Source organism: Hemicordylus capensis, chromosome 3 (assembly GCF_027244095.1).
Source record: "Hemicordylus capensis ecotype Gifberg chromosome 3, rHemCap1.1.pri, whole genome shotgun sequence".
Classification (NCBI taxonomy): Eukaryota; Metazoa; Chordata; class Lepidosauria; order Squamata; family Cordylidae; genus Hemicordylus; species Hemicordylus capensis.
In genome coordinates, this window is record NC_069659.1 from 357,252,882 (window position 1) to 357,274,542 (window position 21,661).

A 21,661-nucleotide genomic window follows, 5' to 3' on the forward strand; every position below is an offset into this window, starting at 1 on the left:
TCCGTGATTTCTCAAGCCCCTTACTTTCATTATGCAAGCTAGCGAAACAAGGCTGTGAACTGTATATTAGAAATTGACAGTGTGTTGTTACCCAGAATGGAGAAGTTTGCCTTGTAGGTACTGAAGTCCTGTACAACATGCAGGAGCAAACTGTGTCAAAGACAGACAGAGAAAAACCAGCCTGTTCCAAACCTGAAGCATGTCAGCCTAATGAAGTGAACCTTACTCGGTCATGCTCTCATGAGAACTGTTTGCAAATGTGGTGTAGACATCTAGGTCTCAGGAGCTATGAATCAAACCAGAACATGAAGGAAGAGGTATTAGCTGATGGCATTGGTTTTATACCACGTGACGTTGTGACTAACTGTGTTTGTCTTGAGTCCAAAACAGTTAATAAGCCATTTCCTAAGCAGAGTGAAAGGAAGGCCAGAAGGCCTCTAGAGCTGATCCATAGTGATAAATGCAGACCACCACCAGCAACAATAGGTAATATCAAATACTTCCTAACATTTACTGATGATTATTACGATATAGAGTTGTCTTTCTACTAAAGGAGAAATCACAGATGCTTGAGATACTCCAGGACTACGTGGCCATGGTGAGCAACAAATCTGAGTGGAGACTAAAGATCCTGTGTACAGACAATGGAGAAGAGTATATGTCCAGCGCCACACAGCAGTTCCTGAGAAAACATGTGATTGTGCATCAAACCACAGTAGCTTACAACCCATCGCAGAATGGAGTGTCAGAGAGAAAGAATAGAAGTCTTCTGGATATAGTAAGATGCATGCTTGCTGATGCACACCTCCCACAGAAACTCTGGGGAGAAGGCATCATGACTGCTACATACATACAAAACAGAATGCACATAAAGCCTGTAGGAACAACAACATATGAACTTTGGCATGGTCATAAGCTGTCCATGACGCACCTGCGTGTCTTTGGATGCACGGCTTACTCATACATCCCAAAGGAAAAAAGAACTAAGTTAGGAGCTAGGGCCACAAAAGGGATTTTTGTAGGCTACTCAGCACAATCCAAAGGCTACAGAATTCTGGGTCCTGACACTGGCAAGATAACCATCAGCAGATCGGTATATTTTGATGAGAATGAAAGAGCTGCATCTTCACAGGGGGCCTACACTGAAGCAAGCAACAAGACCAAACACCCTGACAACTGGATTATGCTTCCTGATGTCAGCAGAATTAAGGAGGAGAAGACAGCACATCCAGAGCCAACCCTGCTTGACACAGAAACCTCCAACGCTCCACCAGATGCACCTGAGATAGTGGAAGAGACCACAGAGGGTGAGGTGAGGCGATCAACGTGCTCAACCGGAGGTGTTCCAGCCCCGAGTCTGTCCTACCTCACAAGAATGGCAGAACAACCAGAACCCTCGTTATGGGAGGAAATATCCCAGCTACCACAACCAGAAGCCCAGAAGTGGAAACAAGCTGCAATTGAAGAGCTTGAGGCCCTGCAGAAAAACAAAACCTGGACTCTTACTAAGTTACCTCGGGTGGGGGTGGGGGGAGTTATGGGCTGCAAATGGGTTTTCAAACTCAAACATGATGCTGATGGTGAGATTCAGCGCTCCAAAGCCAGACTAGTAGTGAAAGGTTATTCACAGAAATATAGAGAAGACTACGATGAAACATTTGCACCAGTAGTCAAACATGCCACAGTAAGAACTCTGTTAATTATTGCTGCTAGCAAAGGAATGCACATTGAACACCTAGGTGTGAAAACTGCATTCTTGCATGGTGAACTGAAAGAGGACATTTACATGTACACCAAATGCAAACTGCAAAAGAGCATTTATTGTTTGAAACAGGCTGCCAGAGCATGGAACACAAAACTGAGTGATATGTTACTTCAAGAAAACTTCAAAAGAAGTTAAGCTGATCCCTGCCTGTACACCAAATGCAGAGATAGCAAATGGACTTACATTTTGGTGTATGTTGATGATTTAATTCGGCTCCTTGGTTTTCCTCAGAGCTTAGTGCGATGAAACAACTTGGATAATGGCTAGAACGATGAGGAGGAAGAGTTGTGCCAAATTTTAGGGACTACTCCGTGGTGGGGGGGCAGCAAAGAAATGTTTTTTCTCCACCTCCATTGCATCTGCTCAGTGTAGACAAACAGAGCTGTTTCATGTGGTAAAAGCATTGCTCCACACATCCCCCCAGGTAATGGGGAAGGAATCATCTACAGCCCATTGTGATCAGTTTGCTTGCCACTTTGCAGATAAAGTCGCTTGCATCCTTGTGGACCTGAACTCCAGAGTGTTGGCAGTTCTGGCAGACGTGCCTTTGGTACCATCTGGTCCAATTGTGTTGGATTCTTTTCAGTTAGTGCAGCCTGAGGCTGTGGACAAGATCCTGTGCAGTGTGCGGGCAACATCGTGCACTCTTGACCCTTGCCCTTCATGGCTAATAAAAGCTGCCAGGGAGGGTACAGGCAGATGGTTGGAGGTGATCATTAATGCTTCATTGAGGGAAGGCAGGATGCCATCGTGCCTCAAGGAGACGGTGGTAAGACCACTATTATAAAAGCCCTCCCTTGATCCCTCCAACCTGGACAACTATAGACCGGTCTCTAACCTTCCCTTTTTGGGCAAGGTGATAGAGCGTGTGGTGGTGTCCCAGCTGCAGAGGGTCTTGGATGATATGGATTATCTGGACCCTTTTCAATCTGGCTTCCACCCCGGATATGGGACTGAGACTGCCTTGGTCACTCTGGTGGATGACCTTCGCCGGGAGCTTCTCAGGGAGAGTGCGTCCCTGTTGGTTCTGCTGGACCTCTCAGTGGCATTTGATACCATCAACCATGGTATCCTTCTGGACCGCCTCTTGAGTATGGGAATTGGAGGTACTGTGTTGGAGTGGCTCCATTCCTTTCTTTGGGGGAGGGTCCAGAAGGTAGTGCTGGGGGACTACTGCTCGGCCCTGTGGCCATTGGCCTGTGGGGTCCCACAGGGTTCGATTTTGTCCCCCATGCTGTTTAACATCTACATGAAGCCTCTGGCAGAGGTCATCCAGGGACTTGGACTGAGTTGTCAGCAATACACAGATGACAGTCAGCTCTTTCTCTCCTTGTCACTGGATCCTAGGGAGGCAGTGGATGTCCTGAATCAGGGATTGGAAGCCATGATGGGCTGGATGTGGGCTAATAAACTGAGACTGAATCCAGACAAGTTGGAGGTAATGTTGGTCAGTAGGAGAGCCAATCGGGATGAGGAGATTTTACCGGTTCTGGATGGGGTTGCACTCCCCTTGAAGGAGCAAGTACGCAGCTTGGGGGTACTACTGGACCTGGCTCTGCTTTTAGAAGCTCAGGTGGAGGTGGTGGCCAGGGGTGCCTTTGCACAGTTTCAGCTAGTGCGCCAGCTGCGTCCCTTTCTCGAGAAGGCAGATCTGGATACAGTTACCAATGTCTTAGTCACGTCACAGCTGGATTACTGCAATGTGCTCTATGTGGGGCTGTCCTTGAAGAATATCCAGAAACTGCAGCTTGTACAAAATGCGGCAGCTAGGGTCTTATCTGGAGCTGCCCGGTGTGATCACATCACATCTATTTTGAAAGAGCTGCACTGGTTACCAGTGTGTTTCCAGGTCCAATTCAAGGTGCTGGCTTTGATCTTTAAAGCTCTTAACAGTTTGGGCCCGAGATACCTGAGGGACCGCCTGCTCCCAAGGGTTTCTGCCTGCTTGATGAGGTCATCTGAGGGGGCTCTGCTCCAGGTGCCGACAATGAGATAGGCTAGGTTGTCGTGCACTTGGGACAGGGCCTCTCTGTTGCTGCCCCCAGACTTTGGAATGCTCTCCCAGTGGCCATTCGCTCCTCAGACTCCGTTACAGTTTCTAGAAAGCTGGTTAAATCTTGGCTTTTTATCCAGGCCTTTACATGATTGTTTTATTGCTGTTTCTCCATTTTTTTTCCATGTATAGTGTTTTGTATTTGTATATTATATATTTTAATATCAGATTGTTTTATATTTTTAGCTAAATACTTTTAATTTATTTTTATTATGTGTTTTAACTTTTGTAAACAGCCTTGCGATTGTTTTTAATGAAAGGCGGTACATAAATCTAACAATAAATAAATAAATAAATAAATCTTGCCTATGAGAATCCAGATGACAACAAGGAAATAATGCATCATCTGAACAGGAATGTGGATGTCAAGCAACTTGGCAACATCACACACTACTTGGGCATTCAAGTACAAAGAGAGAGAGATGGAAGCTTCCTCATCAACCAAGAACAGAAAATTAAAGAACGGATGAACCTGCTGAGACTGGAAGATGCGAATCCTACACCAACTCCAATGGAAATGAACTGCATAAAGCAAGAAGATCAAACTGAGCAACTATCTGACAACCATAGATATTGTGAAGCATTGGGTAATCTTCTATACATTAGTACACTCACTAGGCCAGATATCAGTACAGCGATTGGCTTACTTTGCAGAAAGACTGCATCACCAACAGTCAAGGACTGGAATGCGATTAAGAGACTTGTTAAGTATCTAAAGGGTACTGCACACTTTAAGCTCAAGCTATCAGCTAGCAGTCAACCAAAACTAGAAGCATATGTAGATGCAGACCAGGGTGGAGACCTAACAGAAAGGAAATCCACCAGAGGTCACATAATTTTCTATGGAGATGGAGCCATAAGCTGGTCAAGCACAAAGCAAGACATAACAGCATCATCAACCACTGAAGCGGAATATGTATCGGCTGCACAGGGCTGTCACGAGATACAATGGCTGTGTCAACTACTGAAAGATCTAGGTACAGATGTACCACAGCCCATACCAGTGTATTAAGACAACCAAAGCTGCATTTAACTCTCCAAACAAGAAGATGTAAAGAGGCGTACCAAACATATTGATGTGAAGTATCATGTAGTGAGAAATCTGCAAAAGGATGGACAAATCAAGATGATCTACTGCCCAACAAATGACATGCTTGCAGATCTACTCACTAAGCCACTACCAAGACACTGCTTTGAAGAATTAAGAAAGAAAATGAATCGTATAGACTGAGTCACGAGACATCGAAAGGGGGTGTTGGAAATGAAGGACTCTGCACTGCCTCATGCCTCAATGACAGAGGGGGACAGATGAGTGAGTCAGAGGGCTAGAGGGGTCAAGACATTGGTCATCCCTTCTCTCTAATGCTCTGACACTATCCCTTTGGTATTTATTTATTTATTTATTTATTTATTTATTTATTTGATTTATATACCGCCCTTCCAAAATGGCTCATGGCAGTTTACAACAGAATAAAAACAAGTAAAGCCAGTTAACAATTAAAATCAAAATTATAAAAACAGAATAAAACCAATTAAACATTCAAACAGCTAAAAACCCTGGAGAACCAGTGCAAACATTAAAACAATTAAAATAAATTAAAAACCCTGAAAGGCCAGGCCAAACAGATGGGTTTTAAGGTCTCTCTTGAAGGTCAGTAAGGAATTAAGATTACGAATTTCTGCTGGGAGTGCATTCCACAGCCCGGGAGCAGCCACAGAGAAGGCCTGCCTCTGAGTCGCCACCAAACGAACCGGTGGTAACTGGAGACAGACCTCCTCAGATGACCTTAACGTGCAGTGGGGACCATGTAAAAGAAGGCGCTCTCTAAGATATCTCAGGCCCAAGCCATTCAGGGCTTTAAAGGTAATAACCAGCACTTTGTATTTTGCCCAGAAACATATCGGTAGGCAGCCAGTGTAACTGTTTCAAAACAGGCATAATATGGTCTCTCCGGGTTGCCCCAGAGACCAATCTGGCTGCCCCATTTTGAACTAACTGGAGTTTTCGGACTATCTACAGAGGCAGCCCCATGTAGAGCTCATTGCAATAGTCAAACCTGGAGGTTACCAGCTGATGTACCACTGTTTTGAGGTCATCCTCTTCAAGGAATGGGCACAGCTGTCGAATCAGCCAAAGCTGACAGAACGCACTCCTGGCCATGGCCTCCACCTGAGATACCAGGGTGAGTCCTGGGTCCAGGAGTACTCCCAAGCGGCACACCTGCTCCTTCTGGGGGAGTGTAACCCCATCCAGCACAGGAAGATCTAACTCACCCCTCAGATTCTGAGCCCCCACAATAAGCACTTCCGACTTGCTTGGATTCAGCTTCAGTGTATGTAGATTGCTACTCTCTGGGACTTCCTGCCTGCCTGCCTCTCTCTCACTCTCTCTTCCTTCTTCTTCTCCTTATTACACACGCTTGCCTCTCTCTCTGCACCATGTGTGCAGAGATGCAGATAGCATCTCTCTGCATCCAGCTAGCAAGCTAGATTAGAGATTCACTCTCTCCACTTTCCTCTTTGGAATGGAGTTCTCCAATGAAGACTCCTTATATTGATTAGAAACTATGAACTAGTTCCAAGTTTCTTTTGCTCTCAGCAAACACACATGCCTGGACAGAATCCGCTGTGTTTTGCCTCAGGGCACTCTGCTGCAATAGCAGGGTATCTCTTACCAGAGAGACATCCCAACAGTTTCCTCCCTGCAGCTGAAGTGGGAGCTGTGGCCGGGTCCCGGGAGGGCTCGTCCTCCCACCCAGCCAGGCCCAGCCAACGCCCAGCCCGGGTGTGCGCTCCTCCTCCTGCTGCTGCAGACGTTGCCCTCCCGCTCTCTTGGAGCCAACCTGCGTGTCACCCGCCGCTCTGGTTTCGAGTTTGCATGCTTGTGTGCTTTGGGACATGGAAGAACAGTCTGACCAGAGAGTGCGGCAGGCCGGCGGGGCGGAGGAGGGTGAGGAGGAGATCCACCCCTTTCACAGCCTCAGTCTGTGAATGTTAGGAACATAGGGACACCATTGTCCCTCTAAAGGTAGTGTGCCCTCCAGTCCGTGTCGACTCCTGGCGCCCACAGAGCCCAGTGCTTGTCTTGGGTAGAATCCAGGAGGGGTTTCCCATGGCCTCCTCCCATGCAGTGTGAGCCGATGCCTTTCAGTATCTTCCTGTATTGCTGCTGCCCAATAGAGGTGTTGCTCCCCTGCAACTGGGATTTAGAGGCATCTTGCCTGCAGTGCTGGATTAACGGAGAGGCAGAATAGGCATTTTTTAAAAAAAAAATTGACGTATTTCTATACGGCCCAAAACTTACGTCTCTGAGCAGTTTACAACCAGATTAAAACAAAAGTAAAACATTAGTTAAAAACAGAAACAAGAAATTTAAAAACACAACAATTATTTTTTTTAAACAAAACAAAAACAATATTCTAAAACATTAAAAACAATCAAAGCAATATCAATTAAAAGCCTGGGTGAACAGATGCATCTTTAAGGACTGTTTAAAAGCTGTCAGAGATGGGGAGGTTCTTATTTCACTAGGGAGCTCATTCAAAAGCCTCAGGGCAGCAACGGAGAAGGCCCGTCCCTGAGTAGCCACCAGACAAGCTGGTGGCAGCTGCAGACAGACCTCTCCCGATGATCTCAGTGAGCAGTGGGGTTCATGACAAAGAAGACGTTCTCTTAAATACTCAGGGCCCAAGTCATTTAGGGCTTTATAGGTTATAACCAACACCTTGTATTTTGCCCAGAAACATATCGGCAGCCAGCATAACTCCTTCAATATTGGGGTAATATCATCTCTCCTAGATGACCCAGAGACCAGCCTGGCTGCCACATTCTGGCCCAACTGTAGTTTATGGACTACGTACAAGGGCGGCCCCACATAGAGAGCATTACAGTAACCCAGTTTGGAGGTTACCAGCAGAAGTACCACTGTTTTGAGGTCATCCATCTCAAGAAATGGATGCAGCTGGCGTATCAGCCAAAGCTGATAGAAGGAAGGACATTGTTGAACTGGAGAAGGTGCAGAAGACGAGGGCAACCAAGATGATCAGGGGCCTAGAGCACCTTTCTTATGAGGCAAGACTACAACACCTGGGGCTTTTTAGTTTAGAAAAAAGACGACTGCGGGGAGACATGATAGAGGTCTATGAAATCATGCATGGTGTGGAGAAAGTGGATAGAGAGAGAGATTCTTTTCCCTCTCACACAACACTAGAACCAGGGGTCACTCCATGAAATTGATTGCCAGGAGGTCTAGGACCAACAAATGGAAGTACTTTTTCACACAACGCGTGATCCACTTGTGGTACTCTCTGCCACAGGATGTGGTGACAGCCGACAACCTGGATGGCTTTAAGAGGGGTTTGGATGACTTCATGGAGGAGAGGTCTATCAATGGCTACTAGTCGGAGGGCTGTGGGCCACCTCCAGCCTCGGGGGTGGGGTGCCTCTGAGTACCAGTTGCAGGGGAGTAATGGCAGGAGAGAGGGCATGCCCTCAACTCCTGTCTGAGGCTTCCAGCGGCATCTGGTGGGCCACTGTGCGAAACAGGATGCTGGACTAGATGGGCCTTGGGCCTGATCCAGCAGGGCTGTTCTTATGTTCTTATGTTCTTATGAAGCTCTGGCCACTGCCTCAACTTGGAACACCAGGGAGAGACTCGGATCAAAAAGCACCCCTAGACATTTGCCTAGGCATTTGCCTATGGTGGCAAAATTCAAGGAGCAGCAAATTTTGCTGCCCCTCTATGTGGGCAGCAGCTGCTGCAGCAGGGGTGGAGTGGGCAAGGAGAAAGTCCCCCCACCTTACCTTATATTTAAAAAGGCAAATCTTTTTTTTTTTTTTTTTTTTTTTGGTTTAAGGTAAAAGGGCAGCAAAAGCCTTTTTGCCTGTGAGCAGCAAAAATCCTAATTTGCTCCTGCTTGCCTCTGAGGCTGGAGGTGGCCGACAGCCACGAGACTAGTAGCCATTGATAGACCTGTCCTCCATGACTTTGTCTAAGCCTCTTTTAAAGCCATCCGAGTTAGTGGCCATCACCACATCCAGTGGCAGAGAATTCCATAGATTAATTATGCTGTGTGAAAAAGTACTTCCTTTTGTCGGTACTAAATCTGCCGACCTTTCAGTGAAATGAGATGGCCCCCTGGTTCTAGTGTTGTGTGTGTGAGAGAGGAAAATTTCTGTCTACTCTTTCCACTCAATTTTCTCTACTATGCCTTGCTCAGTCCTCCGTTTTTGAGTGACAGATCTAAGCCTTGGATTCCAACCGAGATAAAACCCACAGGAGTCTCCAACAAAAGGAACACCGCAAAAGATAAACAGCAGTTAAGGAGCAATCTGCAACTCCACAATGTAATCCGGGGTTATATAATAGGACCTTCCAGATGCCAAAACCAAATTGCACTCTCAGAAAAACTGCACATGAAGGACAAGTGAGAAATGCAAAACAGCAGAGCCTCAGCAGCACATGCTTGTCATGCAGATGGTCAGACAACCAGCCGCATGGGCCACATTGGGCAGGCAACCTGAGGGGACGCTTGTGGCAGGAACATTGCTTGAGTGGACAAAGCAGCAGCCATGCCAGCCCAGAGATGTTCTTCAGGAGTTCTTTCACAGGGACTTAGGAAGCTGCCATTTACTGAGTCAGACCCTTGGTCCATCTAGCTCACTATTGTCTGCACAGACTGGCAGCGGCGTCTCCAAGGTTGCAGGCAGGAGTCTCTCTCAGCCCCACTATCTTGGAGATGCTGCCAGGGAAGGAACTGGGAACCTTCTGCATGAAAGCAGGCAGGTGCTCTTCTAAGCGTGGCCCCATCCCCCAAGGGAAATATCTTACAAGGCTCATACAGATAGTCTCCCCTTTAAATACAAACCAGGATGAACCCAGCTTAGCAAAGGGGACAACCACCACAATAAATATTTATATACCGCTTTTCAACAAAAGTTTCCAAAACGGTTTACATAGAGAAATAATAAATACATACATAAATAAAATGGCTCCCAGTCACCGAAGGGCTCACCATCTAGAAAGAAACATTAGACAGACAGCAACAACAGTCACTGGAGGAGACACTTCATGCTTGCTACCACAAGACCTCCTCTCCTCCTTTCAATGCTTCAGGACCAACTACATGTTCCATGAATAAGATTTTTGGCCATGGTTGGCTTGTTTTACTTCCGCTAATAGCAGGGGAGTGCAGATTATGAGCATAGTGTGGGGCGCAGGTGGGGGGAGCTTTAAGGACATAAGAAGAGCCCTGCTGGATCAGGCCCAAGGAGGCTCATCTAGTCCAGCATCCTATTTCACACAGTGGCCCACCAGATGCCTCTGGGGAGCCCATATGTGCATGCCCTCTCTCCTGCTGTTGCTCCCCTGCAACTGATATTCAGAGGCATCCTGCCCCTGAGGCTGGAGGTGGCCCACAGCCACCAGACTAGTTGCTTTAATTCCTTGCCCCACCATGGTCCCAATGGGGTCCCCTCCCAGGGTTGCTATTTGCCCCACAAGGAATGCTCCCATTGGTATCAATCAGGATCATGTGGGGCAATGGGGTAAAGACATGTCCCTGCATGCTGTGGTCCCAATCCAGGTCAACTCCCTCTCAGCAGTTGCTAGTTCTGAATTAAAACCACACATTCCTGGGCCCCTCCTGGTTTGTCCAATGCCACTTGGCCCTCAGAGCCATTGGGCAAATCATGGTTCTGCAGAGCTCAGCAGGTGCCTCATAGTAAGAGGGAGGGAGATGAAGGTGAGGGCAGGCAGGGGGATGAAGAGTGTGTGTTTAGTCAAGCTGCACAGCCTTAGGCTTTGTTTCCAGAAGGAGACAGGGACCTTTGAGGTAAGGACTGCATGGAAGAGGACTGGAAGACGTAGAGGAAGGCGTTCATCGCTTGATGGTAGAACACCTCCTTTGAGTGCCGTCCTTTGCAGAATCTAGATGGGGGTGGGAAGGGTGGGAAGGCTCCTTGTTGAGATCCTGGGGATCCAGTCAGTGTGGATATTACTCAGCTGGATAGGCCAACTGTTGGACTCAGTAGACAACAGCTTCAGGGGTCCGTATGGAAATACCAGAAACACAGAGAAGAGGGGGAAAGAGGTGGTGGTTGAGCAGAGGCATAACTAGGGAAAACGGCGCCCGGGGCAAGCACTGAAATGGCGCCCCCCCACCCCCCCCAACATACTACATTATGCTTAGGTTTTTCCTCACAAGCGCCCACCGCTGCCACCAAGCCAGGCCACTGACTGGCTGCCAGGTGCAAGCAAAGCAATGGGGGGGGTGCAGGTGGCACGGAAGGGACCGCTCGTGGGGGAGGGGGCGCCGATGCGCTCCCTTGACTGCTGCAGCGCTGCTGCACTGAGCAGGAAACATTTGTATTAACAAAAAAATTTAAAAAAAATTGTCATGGCGGCGCTCCCCACATGACCAGAAAAGATGGCGCCCGGGGCACGTGCCCCCCCTGCCCCCCCTATAGTTACGCCTCTGCGGTTGAGCTTGCTTGGGCATCTCCCTGACCAATCCAGAGGGATCATTTGCAAGGCCTCCACAAAACAAAAGGCCTCTCAAATGTGTGAATGAGAACTTTTGTATCGATGTGAGGGCAAGGAGAGCCTGGGCTGGATTCCAAACAGGACTCTGAAGGTGCATTTGAAATGGCTCCTCTTTTTAAAAAACCAAACCAGGTAAGTGGAAGGCAGAGCGGAAATCTGCTTTCATGAAGCTGTTCTGCTGGAAGAGAAGAGCAAATACTCCAGAGTTGCAGGCAAACAAGTGGCTGGCGGGTTTAAATCGTGGGGATACTCCTTTGCCAGCTGTCTCTGGTTCTTTGACCTGCAATTGCCCTGCCCCACCAACTACAAGCAACTGTCTGTATTATTATTTTATTTATTATTATTTCATTTTTTCTTCTTCTTCCAAGGAGGCCAGAATGGTGTACATAGTTAAGATCTAAGTTTCTCCTCACAACAACCCTGTGAAGTAGGTTAGGCTTAGAGAGAAGTGACTGGCCGAGAGTCACCCAGCAAGTAATATGGCTGAATGGGGATTTGAACTCGGGTCTCCCCGGTCCTGGTCCAGCACTCTAACCACTACACCACACTGGCTCTTTGTAGGCTACTTCTAAGAACTTTCCCAGCTTCTCTCTCTCTTCCCTCCCATCTTTTCCTCATCCCCTCTTTCCTGTTTCCTCAACTTGCTATTCCATCCCTTTCCTTCCAGGTCCCTTGGCACTCCCCTTGCCAGCACCTCTGCTGCCTTTGTTTCCTTGCTGCCATCAGCACACAGTCCCTCAGTTTATGTGAGATTTCTCCCAGCCTTCACAAAAGCTGCAGTAGCTTCCGTAGCTGAACCTTCACCCTCAGCAGTCAGGATGTTTGTGAACATTCCATGTCAGTAGAAGTTCACCCAGTGGGGACTTGTATCCCCAAAAGCAAAGAGCAGCTAGTTCCCCCCCCCCACACACACACCAATTATCTAAAGGTTGTCAGGTCAGCTGTGACTGTTTTCAGAGCACTGCACATTTGTCAGACTCCAACTCGACGTGTGGCCCAATGTGTGAACTCTGGGAGCCAGGGAGGAAAAGAAAGAAAGAAAGAAAGAAAGAAAGAAAGAAAGAAAGAAAGAAAGAAAGAAAGAAAGAAAGAAAGAAAGAAAGAAAGAAAGAAATTCTGAACTTTGCGCGTCCAGCTGGCAAATCAGGGTGGACCAAAATTGCTTCTGGCTGTCATCCATTGCTGGATCTCCAGTGGCTTGGAGGCCGTTGCCACAAAGATAATCAGGGGTTTTAAAATAGAGCTATTTCAAGAAAATACTGATATCATTGGAATCTGGGGAGTTTGGAAGGTGCTCTTGTGAGCAATTCTGCTGATATGACTCCTGGGCCTTTGAAAACTTAAAACAAAACAAAACAAAAAACCCCACCTCTCCTGCTCTGTGTCCAGAACTGCTGGCCTGCCTGAGCCGAGTCCATAGTCCATTTCGCCTGTGAGATGCTTTGTCGGGTCTCTGGGAATCGCTCTGCAGAGTCCTTTCCTGGATCCTGGCACTAAACAACAGTAACAATACTTGCCATTTGAGTCCGCAAGGAATTTTTTATCTTATAAGGTCTTCACATGACCGCTGGAGCTGAGAGGAAGGCAGAATCCTCCCTCCCACCCCCACCCCCACAATCTACTCCTCTGAGGAGCTGCCACTCACTTGCCCACATGACCAGCACAGTGGCAGTCGCGCAGCAGGGGACCAGGAGGAGAAAGTCCTCCCACATCCCACAATGCACTGCATGATAGGCAGCAGATTGGCAGCCTGCTGCGATGTAGCAGGGCTTCCCTCCCTGGTCATGCTGCAGTCGGGGATCCATGGCCACCACTCCTGGTGACCGTTTCCAGAACCCTGATGAACATAAGAACAGCTCTGCTGGATCAGGCCCAAGGAGGCCCATTTAGTCCAGCATCCTGTTTTGCACAGTGGCCCACCAGATGCCTCTGCAGAGCCTACAGGCAGGAGTTGAGGGCATGCCCTGCCTCCTGATGTTATTCCCCTGCAACTGGTACTCAGAGGCATCCTGCCTCGGAGGCTGGAGGTGGCCTAGAGCCCTCCGACTAGTAGCTGTTCATAGACCTCTCCTCCATGAAGTCATCCAAACCCCTCTTAAAGCCATCCAGGTTGTCGGCTGTCACCACATCTCGTGGCAGAGAATTCCACAAGTGGATTATGCGTTGTGTGAAGAAGTACTTCCGTTTGCTGGACCTAGATTTCCTGGCAATCAGTTTCATGGGATGACCCCTGGTTCTAGTGTTATGGGAGAGGGAGAAGAGTTTCTCTCTATCAACTTTCTCCACACCATGCATAATTATATAGACCTCTGTCATGTCTCCCCACAGTCATCTTTTTTCTAAACTAAAAAGCCCCAGGTGTTGTAGTCTTGCCTCATAAGAAAGGTGCTCTAGGCCCCTGATCATCTTGGTTGCCCTCTTCTGCACCTTTTCCAGTTCCACAATGTCCTTTTTTAGATGTGGTGACCAGAATTGTACGCAGTATTCCAAGTGTGGCCGCACCATAGTTTTCTATAAGGGTATTATAATATTAGCCGTTTTATTGTCAATCCCCTTCCTAATGATCCCTAGCATGGAATTGGCCTTTTTCACAGCTGCCACACATTGAGTCGACACTTTCAATGAGCTGTCCACCACGACCCAAAGATCCCTCTCCTCGTCAGTCACCGACAGCTCAGATCCCATCAGCATAAACTTGAAGTTGGGGTTCTTCATCCCAACGTGCATCACTTGACACTTGCCAACATTGAAGCACATTTACCACTTTGTTGCCCACTCCCCCAGTTTGGAGAGATCCTTTTGGAGCTCTTCACAATCCGTTTTGGATTTCACTACCCAAAAGAGTTTGGTATCATCTGCAAATTTGGCCACATCGCTGCTTACCCCTACTTCTAGATCATTTATGAATCAATTAAAAAGCACTGGTCCCAGGACAGATACCTGGGGGACCCCACTTCTTACTTCCCTCCATTGTGAAAACTCTCCATTTATACCTACCCTCTCTTTCCTGTCTTTCAACCAGTTAGCAATCCACACATGTACTTGTCCCCTTATCCCATGACCGCTAAGTTTCCTCAGTAATCTTTGATGAGGAACTTTGTCAAAAGCTTTTTGGAAGTCCAGCTAGACTATGTCAACTGGATCACCTTGATCCACACACTCGTTGACACTCTCAAAGAAGTCCAAAAGGTTGGTGAGGCAAGATTTACCTTTGTGGAAGCCATGCTGGTTCACTCCCAGCAGGGCCTGTTCTTCTAGGTGCTTTACAATTTTATCCTTGAGGATGCTTTCCATCAATTTGCCTGGAACTGAGGTTAAGCTAACTGGCCTGTAATTTCCCGCATCGCCCCTGGATCCCTTCTTGAAAATCGGTGTTACATTTGCTACTCTCCAGTCCTCTGGTACAGAACCTGACTGCAGGGATAGGTTATATATTTTAGCAAGGATGTCGGCAATTTCACATTTGAGTTCTTTGAGGACCCCTGGATGGATGCCATCCGGCCCTGGTGATTTGTTAGTTTTCAGTTTTTCCAGACAGTTTATAACATCATCTCTTGTCACTTCTATCTGGTTCAGTTCTTTAGCCGCCATCCCCGAAAAGCCTGTTGCAGGAACAGGTATATGCTCAGTATCCTCTGTCGTGAAGACGGACGCAAAGAACTCATTGAGCTTCTCTGCAACCTCCATATCCTCCTTAATAACCCCTTTTACTCCCTCATTGTCTAATGGTCCAACTGCCTCCTTGGCAGGTTTCCTGCTTCTGATGTATTTAAAGAAATTTTTGTTATTCCCCTTGATGCTTTTAGCTAAATGTTCCTCAAACTCTCTTTTTGCCTCCTTTATTGTTGCCTTGCATTTCTGTTGCCACAGTTTGTGTTCCTTTCTGTTCTCTTCGTTTGGACAGGCCTTCCAATTTGGGAAGGAAGTCTTCTTCCCTTTTATGGCTTCCTTGACAGTACCCGTTAGCCATGCTGGCATCTTCCGGGACCTAGTGGTACCTTTCCTCTTTGGGGTATACAATCTAACTGGGCTTCTAGTATCATGGTTTTGAGTAAACTCCATGCACTCTGGAGCGAAGTGACTCTCCTGATTTTCCCTTGCAGCTTCCTTTTCACCATACTCCTCATTTTAGAGAAGTTTCTGAAATTCAAAATGTCTGTGTTAGACTTCCTTGGTGATTCTCTCCCCACATGTATGCTGAATTTGATGGCACTATGGTCACTGTTCCCTAAAGGGTCGATGACACTGACATCATGCACCAGGTCCTGAGTGCCACTCAGAATTAAGTCCAAGGTCACCTTTTCTCTGGTCAGTTCCAAGACCAGCTGTTCTAGGGCACAGTCATTTACTGTATCTAGAAAATTGACCTCTTTGTCCTGACCTGACTGTGAATTTACCCAGTCTATGTGCGGGTAATTGAAGTCACCCATGATTACAGCCCTGCCTCTCCTTGACGCCTCCCTGATTTCCTGCTGCAACTCCCAGTCACTGTCAGTGTTTTGATCAGGAGGGCGATAGCACGTCCCCAGTAGCACGTTTCCTTTCCGACCTTGTATAGTCACCCACAGGGTTTCTGTGGAGGACTCTAGTCCATCTAGGTTTTCTAGCTTGTTAGATTATATGCCTTCTTTAACATACAGTGCTACTCCACCTCCAAGGCACCCCTCCCTGTCCTTTCTATAGAGTTTATATCGAGGGATAACAGTGTCCTATTGGATCTCACTGTTCCACCATGTTTCTGTTATGCCCACTATATCTATTTCTGCGTTAGTCACCAAGCACTCCAGCTCACCCATTTTGGCTCGAAGGCTTCTGGCATTGGCATACAAGCACCTATACGCTGAATCTCTCCCCTGATATACGCTATCTATCTTTTGACTCTTTGACCAGCTGGCACAGTCTCCAATCTGCTCTTTATGCAGTACTGCTCTGTCCCTTTCTGTTTTATCTGAATCCTTTGCACCCTCACACTTTAAAGGATGGCTTTTGCCGAACAGGATACCAGCAATCTGGTTCCATCTTGGTTCAAGTGCAGCCCGTCCCTTTTGTACAGGCCTTGCTTGCCCCAAAATGTACCCCAGTGCCTAACAAATCTAAACCCCTCCTCCCAGCACCAACGTCTCATCCACGCATTGAGACCCCTCAGCTCTGCCTGTCTCACTGTACTTGCGCGTGAAACAGGTAGCATTTCTGAGAATGCTACCTTGGGGGTCCTGGACTTCAAAATGCTACCTATCAGCCTAAATTTGGCTTCCAGGACCTCCCGACTACATTTCCCCACATTGTTGGTGCCGACATGCACAACAACAGCTGTCTCCTCCCCAGCACTGCCTAAGAGCCTATCTACACACTGCGTGATGTCCGCAACCTTCGCACCAGGCAGGCAAGTCACCGTGTGGTCAACACGCGGGTCACAAACCCATCTCTCTATCCCTCTAATGATCGAATCACCTACTACAAGGAGGCCCCCACCCCCCAGAGGAATATCCCCTGTGCGAGAGGATATGGGCTCATCATCCATGGAAGGGGTCCCTTCTAAAGGAGCATTTCCCTCTTCCTCAGACCGATGTCCTCCTTGCCCTTCATTCTCCCTGAGAGCAGAGGAGCTATCAGCCCTGGAGTGGAATGCCTCTATCACATCCCTGAAGGTCTCGTCCACATGCCTCTCTGTCTCTCTGAGCTTCTCCAGATCTGCCACCTTGGTCTCGAGGGAACGAATTTGTTCTCGGAGAGCCAGGAGCTCCTTGCACCGAGCACACACCCATGACTTCTGCCCATGGGGCAAATAGTCGTACATGTGGCACTCTGTGCAATACACTGGTAAGTGCCCCCTCCCCTGCTGGCCTTCTATCCTCATACTGTTTTTGTTGGCTGTTTACAGTATTTAGAGATAGCTTATTAGAAGGATAGGTCTCAGCTGTAATGGTCAGGTATTTACTGTCCAAGCAGCCTTTCCCAAGATGGTGCACAGTACCCAGACTCCTTTCCCATTCTATCTCGCATTTTGCTTGAGTAGTGGATCTGGGCTACGCAGGGCTGCAGGGGCTTGGTCCCGAATTGTGGTCAGTCACAACAAACAGGTCCAGATTTCCTGGTCAAAGTTGCTCACAGTAAGGGCTGGTCACCACAGACATTGTTTCCAGCACAGACCCAACTTTCAGGCTCCTCTAAATAGGCAGTGTGCTGAGAGCCCTGCCCATCACTGCAGCTGGGCCTTGTCAGGGAGATGCAGCTGGGTCAGAGCTGGGACACCTTTTCCTTCCGGCCAGCCTCTCCGACCTACAGTGTTCCTCCCTCTGAGCTGCTACTCTGGCCAAGTGTCGGTGTCTGGGTCTGGGGTAGGCACCTCGACTTCAGCAGCCTTGGAGGCTTCGTCAGGAAGAGGGCAGGAAGGAGGCGGAGGAGCCTGCAGGCCTTCCAGCTCTGGCTCTGCTGAGTCAATTGGAGTTTCAACCTGCTCCCCCTGCTCTGGGTCTGAGGAATCCTCCTCCATGACCCTCATGGGCATCATCACACACTGGTGGAGGTTCTGAACTCCATCTCTGCACCTTTGCTCCTCAGACCCACACCTCCAGCCTATCTCTGGATCAAACCCTGATAGCCTTTTCCTGTCTGCCTCTCCCCTGTGCTTCTGGTAGGCTGGTCACTTCCCTCCTGTGCCAAGCACTTTGCCTGAGTACCTGGTCAAATGTTTGTTCAGTGTGTTTTTTTTCTCCCTCCAAAATGTTTCAAATAACTTCACTACGCTTTTATTTTTTGCTCTGAGCACATCACATGATAGGTGATGAGCCCATCATGGGCCAGCCAATCAGTAAGGTGCACAGCCCTGATCTGAGAAAGTGGTTGGTCCATGGGCCATCCAATCAGTGAGGTGCTCAGCCCTGATTTGAGAAGGGGATTGATCTATGGGCCAGCCAATCAATGCTCTGCACATCTGGCTCCTCTGCTTTTCCTGGGGGAGGAGGTGGGATGCCAATAGCCAAGACAGTGGGTGCTCTTCCACAGCAAGCTCACTGCGACATTTATGTCTGCCTGTATAGAAGCAAAGAGAAAATGGCTGTAACCGGATGACCACATAGCATATGACACTGAAAAGAGGAGACAAAATTACAGATGCATAATGTTCATCCATGCTGGGAATGTTAAAGAGAACAAGAAGAAGACATTTATTATCATTTATGGTGGACCTGAACCTTTGCTAAGAATAATTGGTCTACTATTACTTGAGCAGTTAAAAGAGCAGTTCCAGTTATTAATGTATCTGTAGGACTTGTAATATGGTCAAAGTTGTACATGGAACTGGCCAATAAGACCTGCTGCTGTCTTAAACAATAGTGGGATTCTGGTTGCCATAACCATGTAAGACCAGTAGCAGCTCATCCTAACCAGCCAGGGGGGCACCAAAGGAAGTGCAGCTGCCTCTGCTTCCCGGCAGCAGCTGCTTGGGTTGCTCCTCTCTTTCTTCCCACCCCGCTGGAGGCTGGCTGTTCATCAAGTAGAGCTGTGTGGATAATCACACAGCTCTACCTGATGAATGGCACCCAAGCCGCTTCCAGGAAGCAGAGGCAGCTGCACCTCCTCTGGCGGCCCCCTGGCTTGTTAGGATGAGCTGCTACTGGTCTTGCATGGTTATGGCAACCAGGCAACCAGAATGCCCCACACTAAGTACTGGTGGGCAAGAGAAATGCCCATGACTAAGGCAAACCAATGAGACAGATATACAGTTATGGCTAAATGAATGCATAATACAAGAAATTAAAAAAGGAAAACAAAAATGCAGTTGTTTGACTGAAACCTGACAATTGTTTATTAATTACTGGGCACATACTTTAATGAGCAATAATAGTTTATGCCCTCTGTTATACGACAATGTGGACACATGATATTGTCACAATCACATGTAGACATATATGCTTATTCATGTGCACTTATTACTGGCAACTTTTAGAAGTAGTGAAAAGGGTGATTGGAGTTGTCAACGCATGGCCTTGTGGTGATGGTGAAGCCATTCAAGACGATGACGCTTCATCAGATCCTTGGCTGGATCTGTACATCCTACAGCAGCGATCGTCATTATTTTTCAAGCGGGGGCCACCTTGACAAAAAACCTTCAGGATGAGAGCCATTTCCTACTGTGCTGACCTCCACACAGGGCTGTGCTTTTCTCAGTACTGGGAGGGTCCTTTACAAGAGAAGGAAGAGCCCTTCCTTAAGAGCTCTAGGAGGAAAGCCCTGGGAAGGGCTACACTTCCCAGCACCCTGTCCTCTGTGAACTGAGCAAAGGGCACCTTTTCAAAGTGGTGATTCTCTTGATTGAGCAAGGGGAGAGCAACTGGCCCTCTCCATCCCCAGCCCAGCGTCCCTCCAGTGACTGTTGCTGGGGTCGCTCTTCTGCTTCTTTTTTAGATGTTAAGCCCTTTGGGGACAGGGAACCCTTTTATTTATTTATTCCTATGTAAACCGCTTTGGGAACTTTTGTTGAAAAGTGGTATATACAGTACCTGTCCATCATATTCGTTGTATTCCTGTGCTCGCCTTCTGAGATGCTGCAGCAGGGGCTCAAGAGGGATCTGTTTCCTTTCAATGACCCCCACCCCCCAAGCTCTGGCCAGAGCACAGGACTACGGAGTGAGAACGGTGACCTCCGCATGCTGCTGGGGAGCTGTGCAAAGGATTCAGCTTTAGCTGAAGCTTCACACGGACCCAATAAACCATGAGTCAGGGGGTTGATGGGAGCCAACATGCGGGCAGGTGGGTGTGGGGGAAAGGCAGGGTTTCACCTACCTTTCCCCAGACAATCTGCTGAAAAATCTTTGGCATGCCACCATGCACCCAGGCGATTGGTGCTGCTTCATGCAGCATGGATTGTTCAAGCCCAAGACTCATTTTCCCAGCCTCCAGATATCCCTCAATGCACTGCGCAACTAAATGCCCATCTCCGTGTGTTTGGGCTGCAATCAGCCCAAGCTCACACACACAATCCCAGCACGGGGGGGGGGAGGCGGGGGGGAGGTCGTGGCAGCTTGTGCCCTTCACCTTGGCTACAGGCCGGGCTACAAAGTAGGGCTAGGCAGGTGGGCAGCTCTGGGATCCACATGGATCGCAGCGCTGCACATGAGCAGCCTAACCTAGGCCGGGCTGCCCTAGCCTGCATTAAGATGCTCATGAGCACAACCTCCCTGGGTCAACTAAGGAAGCAATGAGAGGTTGCAGCGGGAGACAGACCTGTAGACGGACTAGGAAATATTGGGCAGAAATGGAACTGCTGAGGGGGGCTGCTGAGCTGTTCTTCCCTGGGGTGGGGGTGATTGGAATTTACCTATGGTTGGGTATGGTAAGACCTCAAAAACCTCTGATATCTTAGATATCAGAGAATCTCACTATGTCCTGGGGAGAAGCTGGCTGCCCTCTGCATGGGATGAGGGTAGATCGCTTTCCCACTATTCTAGTGAGATGGATCTAGGCTACTGGCCTGGCTGGTTGTAATCTTACACACACACACACACACACACACACACACACACTCTGCATGCATTCAAACATCTTCAAACATGTTTATGATGGGAAGGGGAATTAAGAAGAGTCATAGTTACCTATCCAGGTGAGATGTACTGAAGCTAGGTGTTGAATAGAGCAAAAAAAATAAAAATAAAAATGGGGTGCACTGCCAGGATCAAGTGAGGCTTGGAAGTCCCTCTTTTTATAGGCTCCAAGTCATGTGTTCAGTGTGCTGTGAGTCACAGAACACCTCAATATGATTCTTGTTGCAGAGAATACAAAGAACGGGATTGCAGTTGCCAGACAGAAAACAGGCTTCTCTTGATGACAAAAATACAAAATACTGGTGTTGGGTGATTGGCTAATGGGCAATCCAGTAGGAAAACAAGGAGGGCCAGGTATGGACAAAAGAGCTTCCAGAAGGTGCTAGAAAACCCATACATGAAGTGAAGATTCAAGATTGACAAAAGAGCCGGTCTTCCGGGAGAATGGATCCGAATAGAATGGATCTAAAAGGAAACTGGGCCAATAAGATACTTGAATGCAGGAATGTCAGAAATGTTGCAAACTTGATCTGGGAGATGGGGATGTAAGCATAGCAATGGAGACTGCATCAGAGTGAGGTCTCAGGCTGTTAGGAATGAACCGTGTGGTCAGCCTGATTTTAATGGATCAGAGTCTGTATTGGACTCTCCTGGGAGCAAAGGAGACTCCAAATTCCAAAGGAGAGGAGAGCTGGTCTTGTGGTAACAAGCATGACTTGTCCCCATAGCTAAGCAGGGTCTGCCCTGGTTGCATATGA